The 24,435-nt window shown below is 38.0% G+C and overlaps 1 protein-coding gene across 1 annotated transcript in view; it reads left to right on the forward strand.

The window, feature by feature from the left end:
• Positions 1 to 24,435, forward strand: part of TRPM1 (transient receptor potential cation channel subfamily M member 1) — a 111,248-nt gene that overhangs the window by 22,969 nt on the left and 63,844 nt on the right. The window lies entirely within an intron of this gene.

Consider the following 24,435-nt stretch of genomic DNA (forward strand, 5'->3'; position numbering starts at 1 on the left):
AAACTAGTTATTCGATGTTTGTGTGATTGTTGATGCCCCAGTGCCTGTCTGATGTTCTGAACCTCAATACCTTTCTCTCTAGTTTGATACTAAGTTATTGTAACCCACTATGGAGTTTTATCACTGTCTGTTCTGCATTTATGTTGATAAATGCTGTATTTATTGTCATTAGATTCTCCTTCCCTCCCTTCCTCCCTTTCTCCCTCCCTGCCTATCTTTAAGTGTTACAAATTTGAAAGAACTTATAGCACAAATGGACAACAAGAAGGAAAAATTTCAAACCTAATTCTTTAGTTCTTGGTAAAGAAAGAAAAGAAAACTAAAAATCTTAGGGGAAGAAAGTGGTGGTTTTTTCTAAAAGCAATATTCTTTATAATGCACTGTGGTGTTGTAGTGGAGCTTTTTGTTTCTTTTGGCTAATAATGAGACCTAGCAGTTGTTTCATAGCTTTCTGTTCACGACATAAAAGTAATGTACTGCTTCTGTGATCTGCATGATTCATGACCAGTGCATCTGAATCTGTAGATGTGGCGGATGGAGAAGGCTGGAAAATGTTCAGTGAGAGGAACTGAGAAAAGGCAAGTGCAATGCTGTTACTAGACCACTGAGAAGCCAGCATAACCAAACGGTAGTAGTTCTTCAAATGTTAAACGTTTTTGTTTTTATAGTTTGAAGAATGCAACACTCCAGGAGCATTTTTACTTACAGTTTTCATTTCATGTTGTTCTTTCAAAAGTGAACCTACTGCTGCAATATTGTCTGGTTTGGAAAGCAGCTCCTGTTCTTAACCTAATTAATGAATACCCTTAATGGCATGAATGTAGGCGGTTTTTTACTTCAACACATGACTGTTTAAATTTTCTTTTTGTATCAGAAATGTCAAAGGACACCGACATACTTTTTTAACAGAAAATATTATTTTAAGACGCAAAAAAAAAAGGAAAAAGTGCTTTTAGTTTTTGTTTTAGAATCTATTGTCTGCAAAAGAAACTCATGTTTAGTTTAATGCTCATATTAAATGCAAAGTGAAGGCAGGCCTAATTCTACATGCCTTTTACATTTAAGTCTTTACACAGGTATAAGCTTATCTTACCCCAATCTGTCTGTGTAAATAAAGTTCATCGGATTATGCACTACTGCTTTCCATGAGTGGAAGCATTTCAGCTGACATGGTGGACTATAGCTTTAAATCTATCACTTTTTTTATTTTTTAAACTGACATCAGACATCTCTGACATAATGTCATAGAATATCTCTGACCACGAACAGTAAGAGCAATTTAGTCCATTTTAGATTTTTCTACGGGCTGAAACAACTACAGCTATCTTTAATCAAACTGTTCACATTTTTAAAAACACATTGTGATAGGTTGGGCTGTGGATCTTTCCATGACTGCAGATGTTAAATTTCCATGGTGTGGTATCTGTAGGATATACAGGTACTTATGTCTTACGTAGTATGTTACTTTTGTGTACTTCGAAATGGCTGCATCCTACTCTTCCCTGGGAGTGAAGGCTGTCAAGGACCTTGAAGGTGATCTTGCAAATGGAGTGTGCCTGCACTCCACTTGCTCTTTGAAGGGGATGTATGGTCTTGGGTTTTTCATTATCTAAGTTTGACCAATTTGATTTTAGTGCAAAACATGGAGGGTGATGGACAGATGTGCCCTCATGTCAGAACCAGTTTAAGGGTCTTTCATTTCTGTACTGTGCCAGATACTCGTTCATTGTCAAGAGCATCCTGTTGCAAGAGATTACTACCCTTTCCTCCCCCAGTGCTGATTTAAACCAGATGGTTACACAGATCTGATTTAAACCACACAAACCATTGAATCCACTCAGCTGATGAAATAGAAAACTCCAAAGTGAGACAGGAACCTTCAGTGACAATGTTTGTTTTAAAGGTGTTCTAATGTGAGACTGCACTCCTAAAACCACAAGCTCTTTTGGAAAATCAATTAAACTTGTGCTTCTAAATCACAGAGCTGTTGCACATGGTGCACATTTCTGTTCCCCTAGTATAGTGGAAACAGCCCGTGAAGTGTTATATAAACACAGTGGGGAGAAGAACATCGGAAGAACTTAGTTGCCTGATTTTGCAACTGGGATTAGTATTCAGCAGTTTCTCTTGCATTTATTACTGGAAGGCTTTCATCCAGCTCCTGGATGCAGACATCTCCTGGGTACTGATGACTTGTGAAAATCCAGTGTGGTCCTTAAAATATACCAAAAACAGTTACAGGGAGCTCAGACAAAAGTCTTAGAACCACAGATCCAAAAGGACTGAGTTAATGAATTCCTTATTCACTTTCTACATTGTGTCTTAGAGAACAGATTTGTATTCTGAAGTTCTGCTTTCTGAAAAGCATGTCCCTATTTTTGTCCTTTACCAAAATACCATTAGTCATTCCTTCTGAATAATGCAGCCCAACATCACTTCAGGGAATTGCGCTGTCAGAACACGATGCCTCTTTGTGAGGTAATGTCACAAATAATGACTAGGTTGCACCTCTGTTTCATTCATTGCATTCAGACTCATGTTGTGGCTGAGGAAGAGGAACTGTGCAAAGGAGCCTCGAATACTTCTTTTGTTCCTTGGCAACGTTAATGTTGGATTTGTTTAAACTACAATATAAACCAAAAATGTTCAGCATATGCTATTACTTGAATGTCTTTCAGCATCGTTCATAATTATCAAATAAGATGCTAGATCGGGAGGACATATTCTCAGCTTGTTAAATCTGTCAGTGTTGATAGAAGTGACTGCTGTAGTAGCTACCACCATTTGAGATTATGTCCCAGAATGTAGCAACGACTTGTAGCGAGGATTGGGCAAATCAAGTTTCGGTATAAGTAGAAGTAATTTGTTTGGTTTCAAAGATCACAACAGATTAAGCTCACAACAGGGTAGTTTTTGACTGAGGTATTTTATCTTCTGCAGCTAACTCAATGATACAGTACAGAAGACCAGTGCAGTAATTGCAATGTTTTGCTGCTAACTGACCATATATAATGGAGACACCTTTTGGAGAGCAAGTGTACGTGGAATTTATGAGGCACTACTTTGTACAGTAGCCTGTCTGATCACAATTCCCTTTAGGATTGATCTGTCCATGCTCTATCATCAGCTTACTGTCCTTGCCAGATTTTTATATTCCGTTTGCCAGCTTCTACATCAGCCTTGTTCACTTAAACCTAGCCATGTCTTAAAACAACATCATACAACAGCTGCTGTTAAAAGTCTTGACAAAAATGCTAATCCTACCTTCCTTGGTTTTGCCTAAGTTGAATGAATGGTTAGAAAAGATGACCTCTTTTATGACCCTTTAGTGTCCATGCCCTCCTCTCTATATCCCATTCACTCCACAAACTGTTTGCACTAATATAATAGAAGTGATTCTCCTGCAGAGCACGGAACTTTTACTCTCCCATTTCCCAACACAACAAGTATGTTGTAAGTTGTTGGCTACTTATCCTTGCCAGCCTGGGAAATTTCATTTTCTTGATTATGGCTGTGCTGACCAGAACAACAAAATTGGTGCATCTCCATCTATCAGCCTCTTCCACTTTTGTTTTAGGTTTTCAACACAATTTTTTGTGCCTCCTCTAACCAGCTGCAAGCAGGTAACCACTCCATCTTTATAGGGGTGAACCTAATAAATAAATAAAAAGTATGCCTCTATAATAAAATCCTGTAAATTAGTGGTGTTTCTGACTTACCTCACAGTTGCAAATCAGCAGTCCTTGTGTATGTTTCTGAAATGTATCTCTAGTTTCTGTGTGCTCTCATCCATTTTCTTTTCTAAACCAGGCTCTCTAACAGATTCCTGGCTTATATCTTAGAAGGCAAGTCTTCTGGAGCCAGCTAGATATTTCCTAGTTAGTAAAAATTTTGTTGTCCTTTTAAAGTACCTTGTCTCTTCTCATTTCTTGTTTATTCTCTCCTAACTGCCTCCTTTTGCCTTCATTCCACATATTTAGGCAGAATAGTACAAAATAGATGAGATATTAGTAAGAATTCATTAAGATAATACACACCACATCTTATTTGCCACAACCCATATTCCCTAAATAATTACAATCTAACTTGTGATCTTGTGCGTTGTTTGCTTTTAAAACCTTGTCTCTCTCATCCTGAGACCCGCTGTAGGCACACTCGCCATCAGAGGTTATCCTTTAGAATTCCACCAGGCCTCTAACCCATAGTCTGCTGAGGACAATCTGCTATTTTCATGTGCCTTTCTACTGATACCAGAATAATTTCCATCTGACTGCCCTGTGCTTTGCACGAATAAAAACCTTTCAGGCTGTTGCTTCTAAAGTAGATTTACCTTCAATCACCATTTATTAAATCTCTGTCCATTAAAAACCATAGCTTGCAGAAGCTGTGTGCATTAAGCCTGATTATAGAGTCAGTAGAGAAGAGGGAGGGAGACAACAGTTTCTGTCAGTGTATTGACTAGTTTTTCTACTTGTCTAGCTGGCTGGTAACACTTGTGACAGGGTGCATATCAGAATAGGAGTCTTATTATTTGGCTTTGGTTTTGTTTTATGCATCTATTTAACCTGTAACTTAATGATTGTTGGCTTCAGGGACAACAAATGCTCAGACTACATGACTAAAATCAGAGTTTTCTTTGGTGCTGGGGTACTAGGTCCCTTATGGAGGGTAAGGGCCAGGGAATTAAGAAAGGAAGAGGAGGAAAGTTCACAGGTTCCTTACGGAGGATGAGTGGCTCCTTCAAACGCACTTCATTTAAGGGCTCCGCATCTGGGTCACAAAAGGTAAGTCTGCAATTACCCAAATAGTACAATCTGAGGGAAACAACTGGAGACACTGTTTGTGTGTTTGTGTCCCCTTTTTGTTTTGTAATAGCTCGTACTGTTATAAATAAGAACAATTCTCTTTTCCTCTTCTAAGTGTCAGAGATATCAGTCATGTTCATTGCTGGTTCTGGCAATGAATCTTATTCCTATTATGGGAGTTCTTTCACAAGCACACTGTCTTAAGGATCTTTGGGTTAAATATCACCAAACGGGGCTAGTCTGTAATTATTCCTATCCATAGTCAAAATCATATTTTGATGACTATTGATACTTAGTGTTAATGCCAAATTTAGATGCGATCAATGAGAAGACTGATAGAACGTGTAAAGGGTTTTGATGTGATTCACTGAACATCTATGGCAGACAGATTCTACGAGAAATGCAGTTTGTGGTTAGATCATGTGCTGTGCAGTATATGAATGAAAAAGACAAGGAGGGGAGAAAGAAGACATGAGGTGATTGTTGTATAATGTATAAGCTCACTCTGTCGTCATAAACTTGCATATGTAGACGAATATTAAGAATTTCTTTCTTAATTCAGTTTTCAGCTGTGAAGGGAATTTAAATACGTCTTTTGTCCATGGATTGATAGATTCATTTGGAAGAAATACAGACTAACTTCAGTTCAGGATTACTTAGATTCTAGCTCGACTGATCTTTTTTGAACTGACTCCATTCAAACAATGAGAAATAGTTTTTGTCTTCCAACCCCTCCAACCCTCATATCTCTAATTTCTGCTAATCGTCACAATGTTAGATTCTAATTAAAGGGGTGAAAGGAAGTCTGAAGGAACATAACTGAGAGAAAAGTGTCTGGCAGCATCTTGGTGGAAATTAGGCATTGACACACAGGCAACTAAGTATGTATTAAAATGTTTTCTTCTTAAAAAAGATTGTTCTATATAATGTGAAATATTGGTCATAGTCATCTGTGCAAGAAAGAATATGTCCAGGTTTGGGGGACTTCTTCAGCAGAGTTTGAAGGTCATGGGCCATCACCAGGTGAATTGCAGGCACTATCTAGGGGTAATTTACAGCAATGTTTTTTATGTACTAATTGGACACCCTTCTGCTTTTCTCTGCTAAAGAGATTGTCAAGTTGCATGTAATGCCCATATTACAGGCCCTATTACAGACATTCATTCATTACTAGGTGGAAGAAAAAAAGAATACTTCAGCTGTAACATCCTTGTCACCAAGGCCAAGCATAAACACTTAGAAGAAAAATAGAAGGCTTTAAAGTGTTTGCGGTGGGTTCAGTTTTTTTCTCCTCTGATAGATATAAAGCAAAACGGCATATTGAAATATCAGTGAAGGCTTAGCAACAGTGTCACTTTGTGTAACTTTTCCCATTACTTGCACAGTTGCTTCTTAGGTGCCTCATGGCTTTGTACAAATAGTGTGAAAAAACAGGCTGTCCTTCAAGACACTTCCGTTTCATGAACTGTATATTGCTTGGTCAACCAAATGACTATTCAAAGATAAGCAGTAGTTTCATAGGCTGGCAGTATTAACTTTATTTATTGAATAATACCAAGAAACAATGATAACGGAAATTAAAGAGAAGGATTTCCCCTTGATGATATTGTTTTATATATCTAGGCTCACTTAAACGTGACAAATTGGAATAGTAAATCCATAATGCAGGCATAGTGCCCCAGGTGCAGTCAGCTTTTTTTTTTTAATGTCCCGAAGCTGATCTTGATACTGCAAAGCATGCAGAATTTTACTCCCTGAATGCAATAAAGTCAGAGTAAAATACCCAGATAAAAATTGTTTAATCTTGTCCCACTAATCCCATAGGAGGGACTAGTCAAGTGAATGTAGAAGGAACACAGTACAGATTTTGTTTTTCTTAACAAGGTTCAACTTCTGATTATAAAAAACTGTTGTCTTTTAAAAGCTGTAAATTCCGTTTGTGGCTTGTTTGGTTTAGTTTTCCTAATTCTGTAGGTGTTTATTTGCTTTAATGTTCGTTTTGGGAACAAAACTTTACCTTTCATGAGAAAAATATTATTTCTATAGTTGATTTAAAACCCAGATTTTTAGGCTTATATAGTAGGGTGGGAGTGTTACTTGTGCTGTGAAATGATGTCTTTGAGGTTAATAGCATGCTGTCAGCATACAGGCAAGTGGAAGTGATTGTCTCTGAGAGTCAGGACATCCCAATGTGGGAAATCTGGGTGGTGGTGTGCTTCAGAATGTTTTGTATTAAATGTAAACTTAAGCTAATGATACAGCTCAAAACAGGGATTGAAACTAATCTTGAATGTGTGTATTTTGTAGAGGTGTAGTGCTTTGGGGATACATCTGGAAAACCCAGGCAGGAAATGATTAAAGCCATGTGATGTAGCTAAGCGTAGAGATTTATAATGAAAAATTTCACCTACCACTCTAATAATTTTTAGCTTTTTCTGAGGAATGTGTAACAGTGTGTGGTCCTGGTCCGTTATTTCGACTCCCAATTTTTACTGCAGTAGTGCTGAATAACAAGAGCAATTAAAATGGCCAAGTATCTCTACTCAGCTCTCTACTCTGCTTAGCTTTCCCGTATATTCCCCTTATTTTGATAGAAGTGCTCTAGAGGAGGATGACATTTTACTACTTGAGCAGTTTTACAAAAACACCTGTTGCTACCTGTTCTGCAATTAAAGGCGTTTTTCTCTACCTCAACAGAGAATGCTCTAAATGGAATGTGAAACCCATAGTGTTTAAGAAAAGGCATATATTTGTGTGTGCACACTTACATCTGTGTTTTGGTTTTGTTTCTTGTAAACATCTCAGTTTATTAAAAAAGGAAGCAGCTTATCTGGATGTACATCTCTGGTCTGTCATTCCCACTAATGGGAATTATTTCAAATTACTTTTGTAGTACTAAAGAATGCTTTCATCTCTGCTTACTATCTCCATTGCCTTGATCTAAATGTCTAAGATGTACCTACTATGACTCATTTTCTGTTCCTCTGAAGAGACAACCATTTTATTGAAGGAGCTTTTCTCTACATGTTATTTCTGTCTGCCTATAATTCTTCCATGCTTGTAAATTCTCTACTATTATCTGTATAAGGATATACTCAGGGTGAGCCTTCCACATGCTCAGATTTAAGCTTGTATAGAGACACTAATATATTTTTAATTGTTTTATTGCTCACATCACTGTCTTCTTCCTGGCTATCAAATGTGGTGCAAGAAATAACAGTAATGTCTAAAAAAAATTAATTTTTTAGAATATTTAAAAAAATTATCTAAGTACATTAGACAACTTTGGAAATCTCAACAGCACTACTATAGAAAGTATAATGGATCTTTTTAAATTAGTTTTTTAAGGTAGTACAGTATTACCCAGTGATTCATTAGAAAAACTTGCATGGATTACAAAGGTGGAAAGATTGTTAGACCTTCAGACTAAGGCAAGTAGCTTCTCTTGTGTTTTGTAAGTGACCAGACAAACCAGACAAAAGAGGGGAAAGCATGAATACATTCTCTTAAACGAGAGAGAATTTATCTTTTAGACAGAAAAATTATTTTGTCTTCCCCTTATGTCACTGTTTTGATCTGTTTTACCATTTGTTAGTGAAGCTTGAAAATTAGTATAAAATCCCTTGAAGTTAGTTGCAGTTGTTAATCTTAAATTGTATGCTTTGTGTGCTTGCTTATTGTAATTTTAAGCTTCGAACGGGGAAAAAAAAGATTAACAGGATTAATTTACTTTCTGCTCCGAACTCTGATTTCATAGAATCGTAGAATGGTTTGGGTTGGAAGGGACCTTAAAGCCCATATAGTTCCAACTCCCCTGCCATGGGCAGGGACACCCTCCACTACACCTGGTTGCCCAAGCCCCATCCAACCTGGCCTTGAACACAACCACCCTTCAGGAGGGGCATCCACAGCTTCTCTGGCCAGATCTCCTTCAAATTACCATACCTTTTGACGGTTTATAAAAGATGAGCTCATGGTTTTATTTGGAACAGTTATCTGCAACTGGTTAATATTACAGTTATCATTAGAGATTAAATAGATCACTTGGTACAGTGAAATCATTTTCATACACATTCCTTTTGAGAGTTTCAAATTTATTTTTTCCCAAAATTTCTGCTGTAATTAAGAAATACTCTTTGTGCAAATATTTTGGCCATGGTCTCAGTGGCTCAAGAGGTAACACTGCTGTGATTTTTCCAGGCTGGGGAGTCAGTTGAGCGATGGAAGTGAGAAAATAACTTAGGTATAATAATTTATTTCTAAGTATAGCAGAGCAGGTTCTGTATCTTCCTGAATGCCCCTTAATATCAGGGCAATAATCAAACTGTCATCACAGGTAGACTTTCATGGCCCTAAAGAAAAATAGAGGCAGACTTGTTTCGGGAGAATAGGCCAACAGGCTATCAGTTGCCCCTTTTCAAACAAACAAAAACTGTACTTAGCAGCACATGATCTCTAGCACAGACTCCCAAACTTAGAGACAGCAACACAGCCTGTACTCTTCTGTTTAATGAAAGAAGGGAATGTCAAATTAGAATAATCTATGACTATCACAGCAGAATTAGTATTGTAGCTATGTAGATACTGAAAAATGTTATAATTGAGTATATAAATTTGTCAAATTTTGACAAATCTTTTTTTGTGTATGCTGTTTTACAAAGAGCATTCTACTGGCTTTTACTGAACTGCCTTGCTGAATCAACATTGAGTCAGTTTAGTGTTGATTTGGTATCTTAATGCCCTTCAACGAACTGGGTAAGAGCATTGTGAAAGCAGTCTGTAATAGAGTGTCTGTTAGTACCAGCTGATCTGAATAGGAATTGGAAATAAATCCTTTAACCCACTAAGCAGGATGCACAATTGGCCAAGTGAATTATAAGGCTTTTGTTTTGCTGTGACACACCATCCAAAGGAAGAGTATCAGTATAGTAGAGGATTTATCCAATTTGAAATGTAGAACTAAATGATTCTCTTTGGCATGTCCGTGATATTTTTCTTGACATCCTGTAAGTTTCTTCTCAAGACAGACGTTCTAAGGTATGCCTCTATGGAATCTCTTTTTTGTCAGGAATCGCTCATAAGGAGTTGCGTCTACATTCTGCAGGTATGAGTCACCCAGCATAGCTAGGCATGCAGCATTGCACTAAGCCCCTTCTCTACAAGTCAGTACACTGCAGACATGCAACAGGAGCAGATGGTGTGTGCACACGGTGAGTAATGTGTGATCTGTAGCATGAAGGAAAGGTACCACAAAGGCATAGAAGCTTACTGTTCAAGGTGGAGTGTGTGGCATCAGAGACAAGACTTTTTGCACTGTATAGCTGTTAAAGCCTCATGTACTTCTAACTAAAACACTGCCTGTGTTCTCTTATGTCATGATGGCTTCCAGCTTTTTGACATTCTTAATTTGTTTGACCCTGAATATTTGGCAAATTTTTAAAACTGATGATAGCTTTTACTTATAAGGAACATGCATGTATCTCACAGAACATCTGTATATCTGGGCAAATACTGCGTAAACCCCACAATTTACAGCAAGTCCAGACTGTCCAGCAGGATAAGTACATCTATTAGGAGTTGCACATGTCATGGTAGGCTTGGCCTGGTATCCAGCACGTAACAATCATGTACATGTGTAACACCTTTCATCCCCTTTTTAAATTTGAACAACATAGAAATTATGTATACAGAGGTGCTCCTCTGAAATGCAGCATCGTAATAACCTATTACAGGAGTCTAGGGCCAGAAGGAGAGAGGGGGCTTGTCTAGATAAAATTGCTGCGCCAATGCACGTTCACAGCTTGTAATTGCAGGGGTAATAGGAAGCATTTCTGGACTCTCTTGTGCTACCCATATCAGGCAGTCGTACATGCCAGATTGTCAAAGATAGAGGTAGGTTCAGGCAGTGCTGTGGAGGGGGCAGCTGAAGCAGATCAGGTTGCCCAGACAGAATATGGGCAGACTGAAGAAAGAGGGCCACTGAAGGACTTTCGCAAATTTGAGGAGAGTGAAAGGGTGGTGTCTGCTGAGGAGATACTGTGCAAATTGCAAGGAAGAGTGGCAGAACAGTGAATCATACAACCCTGGACTAAAGAGCTGCTTCCTCACCATTTGGGCTGTGCTATACAACTAATGCACATGTAATCTATAAGATCAATCTAAAGTCCAAATGAATAAAAAATAAAGGTACCCTGATGATAATTGCAACATAATTAGAGAAGAATCTTACATTTAACAAAACGAGGATTCTGCAGGTATAGAGAATGTAGATTTTCTGTAACTTTGACAACTGATTTCCCTAATGCACCTGGTACAGTCTCATCCAAAACTCAAGAAACTAATTAGAAGCTTATTTTTAATGGTAATCTCATAATCTTTAATGGATAATGCTGGCCTCTTCTGCCAGTAATTTTACTTTTTTGGAACAGTGTGATACTTTTTTTGATTTTAATAGCATTCCACCAACATGTGATGCGACAGGAGTTTCTCTAGAGTCTGCAGATGAAGTCTACTGTGGAGTGTATCCAACAGTAAAAGCAATTGAGAACCTCACCTGATGGGGTTTTTATACTTCATTAGAAAATACTATGCTCACAGTATTGACTCTGTGTTGTTAAGATTCTGTTACAATCCTAAATATTCCTTATTAAGGCTCTATCAACTAGATCATATGAAATGTTTTTAACTGGATTCATTCCCTGCTGCTGAAGATAGGAAATTACATGGCCTTGAACTTTCCATAAGAGAACATTCAGTATCACTAAGAGAATATCCTTTTTCTTTTGATGTAAATAGCAAGCTATAAAGGCAATTTTTTACAGTCACAATAAAAATCAGCTAATCAACTGATTACAGTGACAGCATCTCTTCTAAACATAAGTGCCTTAGATTTGAAGGATGAAGTTGAATGTAATTTCACCATGTAGTCATTATCTCTTGCTTTCTTCCCTTTATGAAGACGTGTTGTAAAAGAGTATCAGCTTGTATGATGTCCTCTTGGAAATGACATGAAAAGTCAGCCTTGTTCTCTAAAGATTAATCTCTAATAATAGCACAGTAAAAGATGTAACAGCTGGTATGGATTAATATTCCTTAATATCTGCTTTCATGTGATTAATAGCTGCATGGCTTAAGCCTCTACCAGTGGAAAGCAAGCAGTGGTTACTAAGCTCTACTAAATGTACTGTTTGTAATTTTTTTAACCAAATAGACACTTAAATGCTTTTCCTTTTTTATTTCCAGAGTTCCTAGTTGATTTTTAATTCTGTCCTTCCCAATTTTTCTGTCACAGGTTGTGTATTACAAATATATTTTTTTAATTTTTTTTTTCCCCCACAAGAAAGGGGAGAAATAAGTTCTTCAGGGGTTCATCCACCCTTGTTTCTGATACACAGTATCCAAGACTATTCCTAATACAATTCAGCAGCAATTCATTAACTTCTGTGTTGGTTTATTTATTAATGTGTTTTACAGAGATTGACAGGTAAAGAGGAATGCATTAGGTTTTTGTCCTGATGTTCACATTAAGTAGTAAATATCTTTGTCCAGTTCTACAGTGTTGGTAGTGATTTTTATATTATATTTCTACAAAAGCAAAATCTTTGTCAGTTTGGAACTGAAGAGCAAAGGGTAAATTCCAAAGCTTTTTAAAAGATTTAATCAGCATGTGATTAGCTGGATCAGTGCTCATAGCCCAGGGTGTGCTGTTTTGAAATTACATCTTAATCACTTAATATTTTACTAGGTTTTATTGAAGTTTGATTCCCCTAAATATTTTTCAGTTATGGAGATGAGTTTGCTCATAAAACTGAAGGTTGGGAATCGGGTGTACTGCTTATGAGCTGACAAGCTTTTTCCATTTAATGTCCTAAATTCAGAGGTAAGGTGTGAGAATATAAGAGCAGCTGTGCTGGGTCAGACCAGAAATCCCATGTTGCCCAGTGCTGTAACAGACAGCATATTCTAGGGAGTGCTATAGGAATGAGGGGAAGATGTAGTTATTCTCTCTCAGAGTTTGCTCCTGTCCAGCGATACTTAAGGTAGGGATTGTCTGAACCAGAGGTAATATTGGAGGGGTTTTATGTGAAATTGTGTTGTTGCCTTTTAGTCTCCACAGCATCCTTTACCAAGGAGTACTACAGGTTAGCTGCAAGTTGTATGAAAGCATGGAAGCAAGCTTGAGCTCATTGGTTTTGGAAAACAGTCTTTTATGTTTGGGTAAGATTTCTTTAACCTGATCCCAAGTTGAGAGTATTTTGATTTTGTTGTTGAATTTTGTACCTGTTTTAGTATTTGGTTCTAATTTTACTTCACAACTTCGTTGAGCCTTCCTTACAAAATCCTTATTCTTCTCATTCCCAGAAGTGCATCAGACATGTTTTTGTTTGTATTTATCAGGCCTAGTTTGGAACAGAGGGCTTAAAAAGTGAAAAGTCAGTGTGTTTTCCTAAGTTACTAGCTCTGAGTGTTGAAACACTGACATGATGGCATGCCTTCACCAACCACTAATAAGTCTGGCTGTTTAGCAGTGTCTTTCATCCTAGAGAATCCCAAACTATCAGCCTTCTGTCTTCAGAATTGTTAAATTACCAGAGAAATGCCTCTACCTTCTCAGAAGGATGCTGGCATCAAGTAATACCACTTTTTATTCTGTTTTAATGGTAGCTCTGCTGTTAAGTAGTTGCTGCATGTAGATCTGGTAAACCAGAAGGCTGGTAGAAGGAGGATCTTTGTAGGGTCCAGGGGTGGCCAGGCTCTGTACTACACTAATCTCATCTGAAAGTATTTTTTGGTTTTGGTTTCCCCCCTACACATACACAACGATGATCTCCGTGGCTCAGAATGCCTTATCTCTGCATCTCGGCACTTTGTCTTGCCTCTTGTTTTCTGCTTGACTACTGAGGGATGTGAGTAGCTGAGGCAGGTTCTGAATGGAGATTTAGCCTTAAGTGTATATGGGTCCTGATTTTGGAAATATGGGCTTTTGGACCTCTGGAAATACGAACCCATGCTGAGAGCCAGCCTGAGGAGCAGAGCCAGGGGGGTGGCTGTCTTCCAGGAGCTCTGGATTAGTGTTGCAGTTGTGTATCATATTCAGGAAATAAGGGGAAGGGAAATAACTGGCTTGTTAAAAATGGCTAGTACAATACATTCTTCAGTAGTGTCCAACTCCAGTCTATGGCCTAGTTAATTTTAATCAGTATTTGCCTCCCCCATAGTAAATCCTATGGTGTTAACATTGTGCTGTTGATAAAGCTTTAGTAGTTGGAATAAATAAAAAAACTAATGCAATCTCTGACCTTTCTGACATTCACCTGTGTCACTCAGTAGGATTTGTAAATATTTTTTAGGTTACAATGTTCTGAAATTATTCTTCCTAGCACTGAGGGAGAGCCATGTTATCTTTATTTTCTGTAACTGAGGATTATTTAGAGGAATGCACAAGGGCACAATTGAGACACCGGAACTTAAGCAGTTAGTGCCATTTCTCTCTGGCCTCTAGCTGCTGGGATCATCTTCATTAGAGCCTGTGGGATGCTAGTCCTGGGAGGATGTCTTTGATACACCATGTATCTGAATTGGTGCCAGGCACTCGTGTTCAGGCACCTGACTGAGTGTTTAGAAAACCAAGCAGTTTCATACTTTATTCAGTAGAAAATAATGTGAAATCGTCCGCACTAACCTCTGTTAATCTTACGGGCCTAGTTCATTAGCAAACTATGCTTGAATCAAGAACAAGGGCAAGTCAGTAAACCTGGCTGTCATCTTGAATTTTTTCTCTGAAAGGAGAACAGAAGGTATGAAACTTTCACGGAATGAAGACTGGGAGATGTATTTAGCTGGGTCAAATCACTTTGATTTTCAAATAATTGTCATGTTCATAAGGTAAAATGCTCTACTAATACTACATTTCATTAATTTATTTATGTCAGTATGAAACTTCTCATTTACTATTCAAAGTGTTGCAACGGCTAAGTGCTTTTGTTTTCTATGCACAGGCACACAAAGCATCAAATGTATTTTACTGTTTTGCTAGACTACGTGTTAATTTGGAGCTAGTTTGAGTAATTTGCAATGAAAATACAGCTAGTAAAACTTTTCTGTGTCACCTGTGTCATCATTGCAGAAAAACATGAGTTTAAAAGGACATGAAAACTGAGCTGTTAATGTATTTAATTCTTGTTCACAAAATAATGAAGCTATGTTCAAGTTGCTTTCTGGAACAATATGTAGAGAAACAGATGCAGCTTGAATGAGAGAGTTTATACTTTACAGTTGAAGCTTTCAGTGATCAGAATTACCTAATCCCAGTGCCAGGAGTGTTGACAGGCTCCCAGTTCATGTGTCCTAGTCATTCTAAAGGAGAGGTGATTTCCAGGCTTTCTAGAAAAAAGTTACACAACATTCAAAGCTAATTTCATAGAACTATTTTGTGGGCTTAACCTTAAACAGTGTTTAAAATTACACATTATATTTTGGTGTTGGCTGTGTGCAGCAGTCATGCCTTTTTTTCCACCAACTGCAGTGCTTTTATATTGCTGTTCTAATTTTGCTACACTGGGATGTGTAGCAGGATTGTTACAGTTTCACTTAAACTATAGTTATTCATACAGTTATTAACCACAATTATCATTAGAGTATTAATCAAGTAACTGCTATCTGAATGCCCATTATTTCCTTAAGCCTCCATTGGATAAATGGCCCGATGAGCTTGGAAAAACTATAGGCATATTTTTGTGGAGCTTTTGTAATTACCAGCAAAACTGGTGATGAAATCCATTACTCGGTTACACAGGACAGACCTTTCCAGACTATCTTACCCCACAGTACACTGCAGCCATTGCATGCACATCATCCTGCTTCCAAGATGAACAAGCCAGTGCTTGATGCTCATAGCATTCGGGGTGCTGCCCCTAAATGTCCAGTGCTGAGGCTGGGGAACAGCTGCAAGCCTTCCTGCCTCCCGCAGCGGCATGGAAGTGATTAAAGAGAAGCTTCCCAGCCACCTTTTTCACTTTAGTCAAAGTTGCCCACAATCATTCTGACAACTTTAAATCCCAATTTAAGGGGAAGAGCATGTGTATACAATTAAGCATGCGAACTGTCCAGCTGACATTGATGGGCCAATATTTAGGTACCATGCTGGAATAAGGATTGGAGCCCCTGGTTTGTTCCTGCAAATTGTATTTGGAAAAGCGTTCATTACAAGGAGAGCTCTCCATGGAATTATATTCATCAGTGTATGTAAAGACAGGATTTAGTTAGTAGTACAACCTTTCCTGGTGTATTTCCAGACTTACAGAAGGTGGATGATAGTAGATCAGAATAAGAAAGTGTCACCTTCCTAAGGCCTTCCTGGCCTTCATCATATTCATGGTTTAGTCTTCTTTAAACATTCGGATGCGCTTGGATTAATCAACCACTAGGTAGAGCTATGCTACATAGAAAGGACCACAACTATGAAGTCTTACACTAAAATTCATATTTCCCCTAGTAGTGAGCCAAAATAAGGAGCAATTTTTGCACAAGACAGATACGAGAAGGAAGAGTTCTTTCTCCAAGATACAATAAAATCCTCCCTCCCCTTAATAGTACAGTTAAGATCATAGATGTTTTTCTGACTATACCTTATAATAAGACTTCAGTGAATAGTTCAATTTAATTCCAATACATTAATTATTTAATAAGGCAAATGTTTAAATTACCGCAGCAATTAATTTTTAATCAAGCAGTCATAGAGCTATTTTATCATGACTGTGGACAGGAACCTTGAAAGCAAAGGTTGTATTACCTTTTCTTTTTTCATTTCTCATGCTTCTCCTCTCCCACCTTCCCTCCCACTCCCCCGGTGCTGGGAAATGCTCCCGTATTGATGAAAGGGTCATAAACATGAGACAAAGGAATTGCCTATAATGTTATCTAATATAATGCTGAAGTAGCTCAAGATTGCTCTGTTTCATGATTTGTACTGAGCTGGTACAAAAGCTGCACTAAGTGCCTGAAGCTGCAGAATACAGTATAATTCAGACTGAAAGATGTGTGAAAGTTGCAGAGGAGTTGAAATTGTGTGGATTTGACAGCTTCTGCTGGCAGGAAATACTACTGCAAGAAAAGGACAAAACCAACCTCCCTCCAACAAAAAAACACCACACCTGCCAAAACAGTTATCGGTGATATCCTTTAGCTTTCAGCAGGTACAGACATAGCAGATATTGACTGCACAGATTATTCCATGTTTATTCTGGCAGTGTGCCTCAACCATGAACAGAAAGAAATACATCTGGGTATTAGTGACACGTTCAGTCTTTGGCTCTCATTGAAACAGTTCCAAAGTGCAGGACTTGGGGCCAGTTCAGTGGGTAAATGTCTTGCAGCAATGAGGCCATAATAATGAAATGATTTTCTAGAAAATTCCTACATTTAGTTTTTCTATTTTCACTTTTTCATTTTCTGTGGCTGAATTAAGCAGAGTCCTTCATACATACTTTATCAGACCCAAGCAAAAATTTTAATAGCCAGTATTATGAGTATATATTTGATTCCATTTTGTTCTCCATTCTTGCCAATAAAAAGGCACTCAGCCTGCTGGTTGAGTGGATTTGTGATTCTTTCCAAGGATCAGCAATGGATTAGTGAAGTACAGCTGGTATGTTTCTCATGCTAAGTGGTTTTGCCGCCCCCCCCCCCTTTTTTTTTTTACTGTTGGGTTGGTTTTGTTTTTTTTTTTTTCTTTTCATTTTTAATGACCTCTCTAAATAAATCCTGCCTCTTTTTCTCCCCCTGTTCTGGGGATTTGTTCTTGTTCAGTAGCAAACTTCATCTTTCACCAAACTGTATGTTAATGAGACTGAGCAAACAGGCATAACTCAAATGACTCTTTACGAGAAAAGGAATTTAAAGAAATTTAAATTTAGTTTTACAGGTAAAAATTTGTTCTTGTTTAAGGAGTCTAACTCATTAGTGAGTGAAGGTTTTAAGCTACTGGTCTAAAATGCCAGTGATCTTTGCATGACGATGGTATATACTGGTGGGTTCTTGAAAGGTAGAATTCATGAGACTTCTGGCTAACAAAGCTGTCTTCAGTTCCAGTGCCACTCCAGTAGTGACCAGAGATGTAATACTTTTATTTCAGTTCAGGAGCTGTCTTCTGTATCCACGTTTCATTTAAAGTTGCAGCCTAGACAGTTTAATATTTCTACCATCATGTAGAGAGCTATCAGAGTTCCTGAGCATCTTGTAATATAATTTTTAAGTATTTAAAGTTTTGTTGTGGGGTTTTGTTTTGGTTTGTTTTTTTACCGCTTCCCATAATTACCAGCTGATCCACCTTCCCCTCTGTCAAAGATGGTACCAACCAGAGCAAACTCTAAAACTTGCCCTCTGGCCTGGCCATTAAAGCTTACCCCAGCGAGCCACGCTGTGTTTGGTACATACCAAATCCCTTTTCACCTAGCAATAGAGAACATTTGAGATAGAAGATAACAATAGAGATATATATTCATGGCTTTATTTTTCCTCGCAACTTTAGAAATCCTATTCAGTTTACACACTTTTATGTCTGTGGTAGATACAAATTCATTCTGATACATAAAGCAGTGCTTGCTAATATTGTCTGTTACATCATTCTTATCCTTGTCAAATATAACTATGTTTCTAGGTTGTGCTTTTAATGATTTGTAACTTCTAACACCAACATTTTTCAAAATGAGTGCTTGCATCTAGGCTTTTAAATCCATGTAGAGGAACCCATTAAAAAAAAAATCTTGGTTTGGAAACTGTACTTCTTTCCTATCTCCCACTGAGTAGTAGGGAGCAAGTAGTAGTTTTAAAAGCTCTGCAGGTCTGGAAACTGAGGCATGTTTATTCAGATACTTAGACCTTTTTCTATCAAAAAGCATGTCCCACATCTCCTTAGAATTGGTTTGATTTTCTGTCATTTCAAGCTTAATTTTTCTGTGAATCAGAAATGTGTAATAATGAATTTAGGGAAGGATTTGATTTCCTAGCACATGTCATTAAATACAGTAATTTCTATTTCAGCCTTCTATGTCTGTTAGATTTGCCTAGTTTCATCACAGCGCTAGTCAATGCTTAAAGCCTCAAATGTTAATTATTTTGCTCCCCATGTAAAAAACATGACTGAAGAATAAAAGCAACCCCAACCTGTCAAGAAGGAATTGCATTTCAGCCATCAAAGTGTGCAAACTCATCTTCATTTGCAGATTTTTCAGTCATGGTACTGTTGTTACAGGCAATACTAGAAACTTCTGGAAGCAACCCGCGGGTGGGGACAGATCCATTTTAGAATTCCCTGGCTGTAGATTCATTCTGTTCAGTCAGTGGTGGTGCTGGCAGGATCATACGGCTAGGTTCCTCCACCTGCTGTGATCTCTGTTAGTGACACTAAAGGAAACCTAATGTCAGTTTTAATACGGAGTCTGTGCAGTTGAAAATTGGATCTCTTTCAGTTAGTGGTCCGATGATTGCTCCATGTGTGTAAAAGCAGCCCACAGCTGCAGCAATGAGCATATTAGCAATTTCTGCTGCAGTAATTGTCATCAGCATTCTCTGTTCTCTGAAGGACAAAGATGAGCATTTGTAAGAATGACCATTTTTGCACTTAAAAGCAATAAATAGATTGGATGGGTGATGAAAAATGTTAGTAACCGCTAGCAAGTAACTGCTAAAAAATCTAGTAAGTATATGACAAAGTAATCTAAACCTGGTTCTCTGTGCAGGTGTGTATGCTCCATGAAAATTTCAGTACAATGCTTGAGTGACTTATTTGAATCTTGGCTCCTGTTTGGATTCATGTACAATGAAAAGAATAAGCATTTACTTTCAAGAAGTTCTCAAGTGACGTTTTTACACTATTGCTGTTTCTGATACGAAAAAGTTCTTTGTTGGAGAAGCACATAGTATCTTAGACATTTAAAGCTATTCATGTTTCATTGGTCTTTTCCCTGTCAAAACAAACCCATGCTGTTGTGCACACGTCTGTTAACTGATAGGCCTGAAACAATATTATGATAAAATAAAATGAAGATTGCTGGCAATATTTTAAATAACATGTGTCTATTTCCTATACAATGCTTTTTTTACAGTGCTGTTTTCTTTCCCCTGTACCTTTCTGGAATGCATGCTGGGGGAAAAAAAAGTAAAATCTCATGCTAATGCTTTATGCCAGTGAGCTGTAATTCTGTAGTAATCAGAGTTTCATGGAACTGCACATTCAGCAAAGTCACACAGTGCTGAGAACGTCCTGAGAGTGTCCAGCTTAGCTTGAGCTTTGCAACTAAAAAGCGCAAATCATCCTACCTAATCTTTCATGGGAACAACTTCCAGCCTGCAAAGCCAATAAAATCAGCACACTGTAAGATGGGGTTTTGGTTTCTGTTTTTTAATACTTGTCCCTGAGTGTTTTCTGTGTCAAGTCAAATACTGACCTAAATAAAAACTTCAGTTATTGTGAATAATGCTGATAAGGAAAGCCTGGATTCTACCTAATCACAGAGTTGCTGATGATGGTTCTACTATGTGCACTAGGACTTGACAGTATCTCTGTGCCTTCATTTATACTGACCTTTCTTAAACTCCTCAGTATTGCTGGATGCCCCTCCACAACGGTCTAGTTACTCTTCTGGACCTGTTCAGGAACCCATTCAAGAAGAAAAAGAGTGTATAATTTCATGATTTTTCAGAGCTATGATAGTTTGGGGGTAGAAGAAGATTCAAGACAAGAAGAGACTCCAGCCTGTATCCTGCAAACCATAGTCTTAATACCAGACAAGCTAGGGAAACAGTGGCAAGCACTTCAGAGGACAGTGCGATAAATGCAGTGGAATGTATAGAAGTACACTTCGAAATCTTGTTTTTCACAGCTGTAAGCTGAGAGCTTTTGTTCAAGCCTACCTGCATGTATCAAGTATAGCAAGAAGTCAGTGTGTTAAACTTTTACACGAGTTTCGGTAGAAAAGAACCAGTGTCATACTAGAGAAGAGCATCCTGAACAGGCTCAGGTAGCAGAAAGTTTAGATCAATATTAGATTTTTGTCTTTCTTCTTCTCCTTCCCCCTTTTTCTCTCCTCCCTCAGAAAAGGGAGGAAAAAATAACTAACATAAGTGCTACAAACCTTCACTGAATGAACAAATACCATGAGAATTAATTGAACTACATTAATGAAAACTAGTAAGTATAAGGTCCAAACAGAGTACACCCATAAGCTCCCAAATGAAAGGGAAAGCAAGCAGGAAAGCCATTTAAGAGTTGTTTTCATGGGTTCCAGCCAAAGAATATAGTTCTGAGAGAACTATACTCCAAATAACTTGATTAACCAGAGCACTACAGTTCTGTAACTGTAACTTGTTGTGGTATAACTTTGATGAAATATGAGAAACATTCATTCTTAAAAGGCAGTCTAAGAAGGTTGATACACGCTGTACATTTCAGCAGGATTATTAAAGAACAGGTCTTGGACAGGAGGTAGTGCCCCAGATTGCAGTCTACCACATGAAAGCAGCATAGATCTGATTGCTACAGCTAGATTACCAGAGGATTTCTCAATGTTTTTAAGAGGTGTGTATAATATATTGCACATGTACTTTAATTCATAGATGAGGTTTATATTTATGCTTTGCACTTTACAAACAGAAAAAAAATCTGTCTCTGCCTTGGCAAGTTCTCAGTCTCAATAGCAATGCGTGGTTGGAAGCTCAGATCAATGGTTTTGAGCTTGTATTTTATGCTTCCACATCTTCAGTGTTCACATCATCACATTATATCCAGGAGTGTACCAGACCTTTTATAGGGCATCTGGATCCCTTATAATCTCTACAGGTGAAATGGGAAATGTCAGCATGTAAACAGGCACAGAGGTATGGTCAAGTCTTCCTGTATAACGCCTGTTACAGAGTTTCATTAGAAACTGTTTACTTCTCTTAAATTTATTTTAAATTTCAGAACTTCTGCTTTAGTCTAAAACTGTGTTCTATGTTTAATGAACTTCCCTCACATGCTAGACAAGTCAGGAAAGCAGTCTTGTGATGGGTATGTCAGTAGCACTAAGAGAAGGAACAGAAAAATCAGTTCTTTTAACTTGATTCTTTTTTTCTTTTGCAAAGAGCAGCATCTAAGCTAATTAATTGGAAAGAGTCTTCCATTGAGAACAATTGAATTTATTGCAAACTATACATTTGTTCAATGTCAATTTAAGTTAGTAAATGACCATTACAAAACTTGAACTATATTAGTATACTAAGCAATTCAAGATGCATCTTTTAGGGCAATAAGAGAAATACCTTTTAACTGGGAGCTCTCTGAGTGTGTTTTTGTACAAAGTGAATATATTATCTGAAGGACTACCTGACTAGAACTCAGTGACTGGATAACAGTCTCCTCTTTAAAATGATGTTCTGATTTGACTAAAACCAGGTCAGAAACCAAATAAACACCCCTTAGTGTGAACAATTACCTTTCTATTTTATTAAACGCACATTTATCAATTCTATTTTACAGCACAGAGTTCAGGCTTCATGGGGGAAATATTAATTTGCTTTTACTGGAATCCATGTTATTTAAATAACATGTATTTAGACATTTTGTGTATGTGTAAGCAAGCTAAGTAAAATAAGTTAACTGTGTCATTCTAAGAGAAGAAAATTGTCCTTTTTTCTTTTTTTTTTTAACATGGGAGCAATTTAGGTTGCTGGGTGCGAACATCACACTCAGAGCAGGAGGATGTTTGTGAAGGCAATCTCATTCCTGCTTCCCTTGCTTTGGTTCACAGCGTAGAATGATCTAACAGGCATGAACTGGATACCTTGGAGGTGAAATGAAACCAGAAGGCTCAGCCTGTAGCACATCTAGCACACACCAGTTGCTGCTGGGTATTCAGTGCATAGGGACTAGAGTTAAACTGAGAAAATTCCTCTGAAATATGTTCAGATAGCCTTGAGAGTACTGAGGAGTGCAAAAGGCTCATGTAATCACAAGCTGCTTTTCCCTGTTTGAAGGATATTATTGGGAAGGTAAATTCCCCATAGAGCAATCTCTATAGTGCTAGTTTTGGCTAAGCTTGGCTCTAGGTAACTGCCTTTCATCCAGCTGTATGTAGTGTTCAGGCAGGATGTTCAATTTGAGAGAGATAGATGGGCCTGTTTTTTTTTTTACTTCTGGTATTCTCCTTTCAGCTTTCCCAATGGTTAATTAAATGTTCTTCATAATTATGAGTAAAGACTGGTTTTCACTTTGACCTTCATTTCCAGTCGTTTGTCGTGTCACTTACTGGGCCACCACAGGCATTTCTGCTTCTCAGGTGTCTTAAGAATTGCAGAGATACTCAGAATGGTAAGTATGGAGGAATATGACTGCCAGTCTCAATATGACTTTTTAATGAGTGATATGAAAAAGTAAGTACTTACTGTACTCATGGTTGCCTTTCAATGTTTAGTCAAAAGAAGGAGACTTAAAATGGAGCTGGGCTGCAGCCCTGTAGTCAGAGAGGTGTGAAGCTTATGAGAGTCATGGTTCTGCAGAAATTGCTGTGCGGGAGGAGGCACTGTTGGTGATGATGATGAGGGAATAAAGAGGTGCTGAGAAGCCATATCCAAAGGATGCAACTTGATCAGCTTTCTTTTTCCATGTGTTGGCTCTTGACCATCACAAAACTAGCACACAGGTACTGCATATTTTTAGTGAAGCTGGACTTATTATCAAGCAGTTGGGTTTTTTCCATCTTGTGAGGAAACAGATGTTGCCCCCCTCCTCCCTCTGCCAATCCATGGCAATTTTTCTTTCAGTAGAGGCGTCCTTTATCGTAGTAAGCATCATTTCTGAAGGCTAAAATATTCTGCTGTATTTACTATTTAAAGACACCATGCAGGTTCCTGCCACTATTTCTTCTAAACTCAGAAACATGCCTGGTAAGCAGCAGCCAGTGAAATCCTTGGAAATCAGAGAATTACTATATTTGTAATGAAATGGACCTGGGAGGGAGCAGGGGAGTACACTTACTGTTTCTGGTTCTAAAAAATCACCTCTGCTGTCAGGGAGATGCTTTACAACATAAGATGTATTCCTTTGCTGGAAAGCAGTTCAGTTTCTGTATCATTCTCAGTTGTTGTTCTTCCAGTTTCAATTTTTAGATTTGCACCTGTCAAGAAAATGACTATTGTACTGTGCCTGTATAGCAGGTAAATCTATTAGTAGGTCCTGAAATGTTACATAACTGTCAAATCAGAAATGAAAAAGTAACCCACAGTTTGTATCTTAGAGCATTAGTGAGGCACAGGTTATCTTCCAACAAACCTCAATTAATTGGACTGTATCCTTTGTAAATATTTTACTGTTAAACCTGTGTGCTGAAGCAGCTCGGAGCTCATGCTGCTGCTCTGCCACCAACTACAGTTCTTCTCCAGCTACCTTTGGGATGGTGCATGGGGCTGTATGTTTCTTCTGCACAGCTCTGTGGCAGGCTGGTAGCAAAGCTTAAGCTCAGCATATTAATACATGCTTAGAATAGCAGTAAAGGTTAAGCTTAGATTGTTACTCTGTGCTTAGACACCTGTCGATGGTGTACAGAATCACCAAGTACGTTAAGTTACCACAGTCTTTGTAGACGGAAATTATAAA

The sequence above is a fragment of the Grus americana genome, chromosome 10 (genome assembly GCF_028858705.1).
Source record: "Grus americana isolate bGruAme1 chromosome 10, bGruAme1.mat, whole genome shotgun sequence".
Classification (NCBI taxonomy): Eukaryota; Metazoa; Chordata; class Aves; order Gruiformes; family Gruidae; genus Grus; species Grus americana.